This window comes from Pteropus alecto, unplaced genomic scaffold, assembly GCF_000325575.1.
Source record: "Pteropus alecto unplaced genomic scaffold, ASM32557v1 scaffold20, whole genome shotgun sequence".
Lineage (NCBI taxonomy): Eukaryota > Metazoa > Chordata > Mammalia > Chiroptera > Pteropodidae > Pteropus > Pteropus alecto.
This window is the reverse complement of record NW_006436298.1, coordinates 44,047,598-44,054,866: the sequence shown is the minus strand read 5'-3', so window position 1 is coordinate 44,054,866 and position 7,269 is coordinate 44,047,598. Positions and strand designations below refer to the sequence as shown.

The 7,269-nt window shown below is 34.7% G+C and overlaps 1 pseudogene; it reads left to right on the top strand.

The window, feature by feature from the left end:
- The first annotated feature begins 881 nt into the window (after positions 1 to 881).
- LOC102878564 lies at positions 882 to 1,455 on the top strand (annotated as a pseudogene).
- The last annotated feature ends 5,814 nt before the right edge of the window (positions 1,456 to 7,269 follow it).

Sequence of the window (7,269 nt, the reverse complement as noted above, 5' to 3'; positions counted from 1 at the left end):
TCAATTGTATTTTCATAAACTAGCAACACACATCAAGAAAATTAAGTTTAAATATTTTCATTTACAATAATCTAAAAACATATAGGATACTTAGGAATAAATTCAACAAGAGATGCAAAGTTTCAACACTGAACACTATAAAACATTGCTAAAAAATTAAAGAAGACCTGAATAAAATGATATACCATGTTTACGGATTGGAAGATTCATATTGTTAAAATATAAATTGTCCCCAAATTGATCTATAGAGTCAATGTAGCCTCAATCCCAATTCCAGCAGTTTTTAGGTAAAAATAGACAGGCCGTTTCCAAGTTGTATGTGGAAATCCAAAGTACCTAAAACGGTCAAAATATTTTTGGGAAAAAGATACAATTGGAGGGCTTTCACTAGCTGATTTGAAGACGTAGTATAAGGCTACAATAATCAAGACTATGGTACTGGCACAAGTAAACAGATCAGTGAAAAAGAACAGGAAGTCCAGAAACAGACCAGCATATGTAACACATTGATTTTTTACAAAGGTGCCAAAGGACATATTGGAAAAAGAATAATCTTTTCAGCAAATAGTGCTGGACCAACTAGATATCTATGTGGAAACCAACCTCAATGCCTACTTCATACTCTACCCAGAAGTATTTTTAAATGCATCATAGACCTAAACATAAAGCTGAAATTATAAAGATTCTAGAAGAAAACATGGAAGAAAATCTTGTGGACTTGTGTTAGAAAAAGATTTCTTAGGCAGGCTACATAAACACTAACAATATAAAAAAATTGCTAAAATTGATCTTTATCAAAATTACAAACTCCTGTTATTCAAAAGATATTTTCAAAAATAAAAATGTGCTCTTCCTGGAGTGGCCTCAGCTGACCTCTCAAAATGGTTCACTATTCACTTGACCCAGAAAACCCCACAAAATCATGCAAACAAAGAGGTTCAAATTTTCCTGTTCACTTTAACAGCACTTGTGAAACTGCCCAGGTCATCAAGGTATGCATATCCAAAAAGTGACCAAGTAACTGAAGGATGTCACTTCACAGAAAAATGCATGTGCCACTCCATTGTTACAATGGTGGAGCTGGTAGGTGTGCCCAGGCCAAACAATGGGATTGGATGCAGGGTTGGTGGCCCAAAAAGAGTGCTGAATCTTTGCTGCACATGCTTAAAAATGCAGAGAGTGATGCTGAACTTAAGGGTTTAGCTGTAGACTCTGGTCACCGAGCACATCCAAGTGAACAACGGTCCCAAGATGCAGTATGGAACTTAGAGCTGGTGCGCGGACGAACCCCTCCATGAGCTCTGCCTGTTACGCTGAGGTGATTCTTACCAAAAAAGGGCAGATTGTTTCTAAACCGGAAGAGGAGGTTGCACAGAATAAAAAGATATCCCAGAAGAAACTGAAGAAATAAAAACTTATGGCCCGGGAGTAAATTCAGCATCAACTAAATGCTAATAAAAGTAAAAACGGGAAAAAAAAATTTTTAAATAAATAAAAAGGTAAGCCCACAGAGAAAATATTTATAATATATATGTCTCATATAAATCTTGTATCCAGAATGCAGTAAAAAAAAACTCCTATATCTCAATGAGTATATTAAAAAATTAAAAACTAGGCAAAAGATTGATATATTTCACAAATGTGTAGCACATGAAAGAAATGATCAAAATCATTAGTCATTAAGAAAATGCAAATTAAACAATAATGAGATACCACTTCATATCCAATGGCTAAAACAGAGAAAGATCGAAATATCAGAGGATGTGGAACAATGGAAACTCTATACATGGCTGGTGTAAGTGTAAAATATTACAGCTATTTCTAAAATGTTTTGATAGTTTCTTATAAAATTAAACATGTAACTATTCTACAGGTGCAAGAATTCTACCTTTAAGTATTTACCAAAAAGAAATGAAAACTACAACCATAGTATAATTTGTAGATGAATATTCATAGCAGCTTTATTCATAACAGCTCCAATCTGGAAAACAAATAAATAATGGTATGTTCATAGCATGAAATACTGCTCATTAAGAAAAATAAATGAACTGCTAATTGAGCGACAACATGGATGAATCTTACAGACATGCTGAACAAAAGAAACACAAAAGGGTATCTGCTATATAATTTCCATTTACTTGAAGTTCTAGAGAAGATAAAATTAATCCAGGTGAAAAAAAAAAACAAAAACCAGAACTGTGGTTTCCTGGGGCAGGGGTGGAGTGGCTCATGGGAACTTCTAGAATGATGGAAATATTCTATAAAGGCAAATAAACTTGTTAAAAGTCATCACACCATACGCTTGAAAGTTATGCATCTTATTTTATATAAATTGTATCTTGAAAAAGTTGATTTATTTTTCAAAGAATCTTCTTGCCTTAAATTACAAAATAGATATTTAAAAAGTAAAGAATGTTCCTTTTTCCATATTTATAAAAAAATGCCTTTCTGCATGATTGTCTATATACAAATAGTCTGCTAACTTTTAAATTCTAATGTCCAAGTATCAAGCAGTAACAACAGTTACCACCTATTTAGTGTCTTATATAAGCTAGATTCTCTGCCATACACTTACAGACATTTCGTTCGCACAACAACCCTGCAAGATAGGTCTTATCTTCATTTTTGGTTAAGGAATCCAAGTCTCGGAATAGTTAAATAATTTGTCTAAGAACACCCTGTTAGTAAATAGTAGAAGTAGCAGTTATCCAAGGACTATCTGTCTCCATCAACCATGTTCTTTCTACAACTTGTCACCTTCCAGTTAACTTGTATGTCACACTTATCCCAAAGCCATTTACCCATGGGCAATGGGTAAACAGCCATTGCTAGTTTACTCACTTAACTGGCCTGGCCACAATCTTCTTGTCACGTAACCTTTAATGAGTCACTCATTTAATTGTCTCAAAAACTAAAACAGAGAAAGAAAATTAAAGAAACAAATACTTACCTTCTTTCAACTTCACATGGCAAGAGTTTAATATGGTGTTTATAACAAGATGGACCTGGATTCAAGATCTAGCTTTGCCAATTTTTAACAAAGCATGTTGCTTAATCTCTCTAAGCTTCCATTTCTTATCCATAAAATGAAATTATTAATAACCACCTCACAGGGTTATTGTGAGGATAAAATGAGGTAATACATTTAAGCACTTTGCATTGTGCCAGGAACATAGTAAAATAGTAAGAACATAAAAATGCTTATTATTGATGAGAGGACAGGTATTGTCCTGTTATAGAGGGTGATTAAATTGCTTATTCTTCTTATTATTGCATATTTCCTTATTATTTCCTTCTGCTAGGGATCCATTTAGCAAACTTGAAAAGGCTCTGCATATTCAACTCAATTATTTGGACATTGGAGATTCCTTAGCCACAGATAATTTTGATACATTCATTTTCCATTTAACATTTATTTAATGTTTCATTAATATTTCATTCAATCAATTTGATATTTTCCATATGCCATTGTTCTAGGCCCTTGCATTAATTATTTGCAAAAACTTATATAGACCATTGAGAATAAAGTATAAAAGCTATGTCACTGTCTTGTTCTCATAAGTAGCCCAGAAGAGTGGTCAAACTGTCCAGTGCCATTATGTGACCTATAGGAGACGCAATTTCCACAGACTATGAACTTCAGTTTTTCCCTTTTTATCTTCCACCTTCTAGAATAGAGCTATGAAATAGTTGAAATGTAAGAAAAGAAAGTGGATAGAGCCAAAGAAACTCATGGTTAGAAACAACAGTGCACTAAACTATAACTAACTGGGCCTGAGTTAAAAGACTCTCTCAGTTTTAAAAGCCATTATATTAAAATCTTTGATTCTTTGCTTATGATGTTATTTAATTGAGAGGAAGTAAGATAATACAATGAGTAGTACTCTAACAAGAACAGAAAGAAGAAGAACTATGATTCTCAAAACTGATCTCAAGTTCAATCAGGAAACAGGTTTTCATCTTCACAGTTCCATCAAAATCTTCCTTCCACTATGCCTCTATTCCAACATATACAACACCCTCAAAGTTCTGAGAGCTATTGTTTTATAGGGGAGAAAAAAACTCCATATAATTTCCATTAGGTTGTTAGTAATTTGTTGTCTTTCTTCTCCTGGAAAACAGTGTACCTAGGGTTAAGTTAAAGCAGAAGGATGATTAATGGTGGATTGCAATCACTACGCATGACAGGCAGATGAAGGAGACACTTCAGTTAAGCATAAACGTCCTCCTCACCTCTATCCTACCATTTCAGAGGATCACACCCAGGTTATATTAAATTAAATAACATTTAGGGATCTGGGACTGTGGAGCTGAATCCAGGAAGAGATGAAGAACAGGACACAAGCCAGGTTGTAGACCAGGAGCATACCTTATTCTATCAATTGAAAAAATAGAAATGACCCCCGTACACCCCACAGCATGAAGAACAGTAGCTTCCTTGTCATTGGACAGTCCATCAGGCCCAATCAAATCACTTGGACTTTACTTGTAGGCAGTTCTGCCAACTGGCTGACCCCTTATTTTTGTGGTCAATATGACCAAATTACTTTGAACTCTGATTCACTGAATTTCAAAGACTTATTCTCCTATCGTAACTTCACCTCTTCTCATTTTTTTCATTTTGTTATAGTGACTAACATTATTTACTCAATCATATATAAATATGCATTAAGGATGGCAGAATGAAATGCTTTTCCATTCCCTAGGGTTAAGTTCCACTTTTCCATTCCCTAGGTGGCCCAAGGGGATAGGTAACCAAACAAGATATATTTAAAATTCATTATTTCTGGAATTCTCCAACCCAGTCTGTTTACAAGATTTTTTTTTTTTTTTTCCCAGTTCAGTCTTCACACACAGACAAGTGTGTACCAACTGTCTACTTTTTATATTTGGGTGAGTACTGGAAGTGGTATGTGGCAGAAGACAAGAATAAGGAGAAGGGAACACAAGCACACTGTTAACTTTAAGACTTACTTACTCCTCTCTTCCATTTTACTCCAAGTAAAAAGATTTCTGGTCCTTTATTACACTGTTACTCTTTCTGAATTATCTTTTTTAAGATGTGAAATTACCTTTTCTCAATTATTTTCCCTTTACAGATGTCCAACTTTATACTTTATTGTATTCTTTGTTGATGCTTTCAAAATACATGACACCAAAACACATATGAACATTAGTCTTCACCAATGAACAAGATCTGTATGAGTTTCCTGAGCCCCAAACGAAAGATTTTATGCTCAACCTGGAGTCCTTTACTTAAAGCATTGGTATTCTGGCTTAGGTCATTCAGTGACCTACTATATGGTTTGGGCCTTCTGTGTAACACTCCTTTCCAATTGTATGAAATGAATTACCCAAAAATATAAATACAGTTGACAATATCAGGAACACAGACTTATGATAATTTTCACTTCTTGGTCACTGGGCCAGACATCACAATTTAAGTCCTTGATATTGATAGCCTAGAAGCTAAAAGAAGAAGAATTCCTTCTCTCTTCCTCTTATGGTATATACTGAAAAAAAAAAAAAAATCCGCAAAAAGAAAGTCTTAACATCAAAGTGAAATCAGCTGTAGGTCTTACCAAAGCTAAAAAGCTAAAGATATCTTAATGTCGCTGCAGTTATTATTATTACTATATTATTATTTCAGTATTGAATAGAAGAAACTGTGGTTTCTCCAATATTGTGAATAATAGTTTTGTCATTGAACAGAGAGCACAATGTGTGTCTAGACAGTCTCCCATAGGGCTCACAAACACTTTCAATTGTCCCCAATGTGGTAGCCACATGTTTGTTTTTAGTTGGCTGAATCTTAAGCCAGAGAAAGTTTTAGAGAAAGTAGGAGAGAGAGAAATACAACAAAGTGTATCATTAGGACGTGTTACAAAGGGTAATGTGTTTTTCCCACTAAAGCAGTGTGTGTTTAAAAGAAAATAAACATTGCACACCATTACTGTTCTTGTTAGTTATTTATACTTGATATTTTTAAGTCTATTGGAGCAAATTTTTAAAAATTGGTAAACCTCATTCTGCTGTACATTTTGAGAATGAGTGACTCAATTGACATTCATTGATGCTCGTATGTGCCAGTCGCCATTATGGTACACTGCACTTCAGAGCAAAATGTGTTCAAGAAGTATTTGTAAAAGAAATAAATGTATATTGAATTTCATTGATGAGAAATAAGTAAAAAAGGGAAAATGGCAGTCTGCAGACTTTAGCACACATAAAATACATCTAATGTTTTAAAGTCTTATAGAAGTAGTTATTCAATTAAATATTAATAATCACAATGAAACATTATAGTGAATGAATTGAAAGTAGCTGTAATTACTTGGATATTCACAAAAATCAGAGATTTTAAAACTAGGAAAAATACTTTAGAAAGGATTTGGGTTAATTCTTGATTCTTATAGGTAACTAAGAGCCAGGAAAAGTAAATCAGCTGTCTAAAGATACACAGTTTTTTTTATGCAAGCACCAGAACTGGAAACAAGGGTATTTTATCTGAGATCCAGCATAAACTTTCTTTCCTCCCGTTAGAAGCTACTGTGGTCTGCCACTCTGACAGTGTGACCTCCATAGCAGAGGTCTTCCCTCAGGGACATGTGGTCAAACACTAGCAGTTATAGGCTTCTCTCTTCTGGGGAATATGCTCACTGTTCATAGGCATATGTGGGTTTTTTTTTTTTTTCACATGAGAGATAATTATATTCTCTCTCATCCTGCTTCTCCTATAATTTGGCCTGTCCACCCAAATTATATACACCTGCTTCTTTTGACTCTATCTTCTCTTTGTGGGTTTGGAGAAATTGAGTAGTTTAATTTTAACCACTGCATCGAGTCTGTAAAATGACAGCTAGAGATGTCTCTGATCTTCACAGAGAGAAATGACACTGTTGACCTGCCATCATTGGGTTTTGCACTTAATTTTTATCTTCATCATATAAGCAATAGATTTGCCAATCCACTGGCAAGCTTCCATCTAATGTCGCTTTGTGACTAAAGATGCTGTGTGGTCATGGGCGAGCAAATCTAACGACTCAAAAAAAGCCAGACTTATCACCTTGGACTCAAAATTGTGTGATTGATTAATTGGGAGAACCAGCCACAACTCCCTCAGTGTGAGTCAGGGTTCTCAGGTAGCAAACAACAGACATTGACTCTGACCATGTTAAGTCACAAAGGAACACACTGGAAAAATGGAAGGAAAAGGTGAAGAAGCAGATCTTAGAAGGTATTGGTGTAGAAGAGCTCGGAGACTCTATG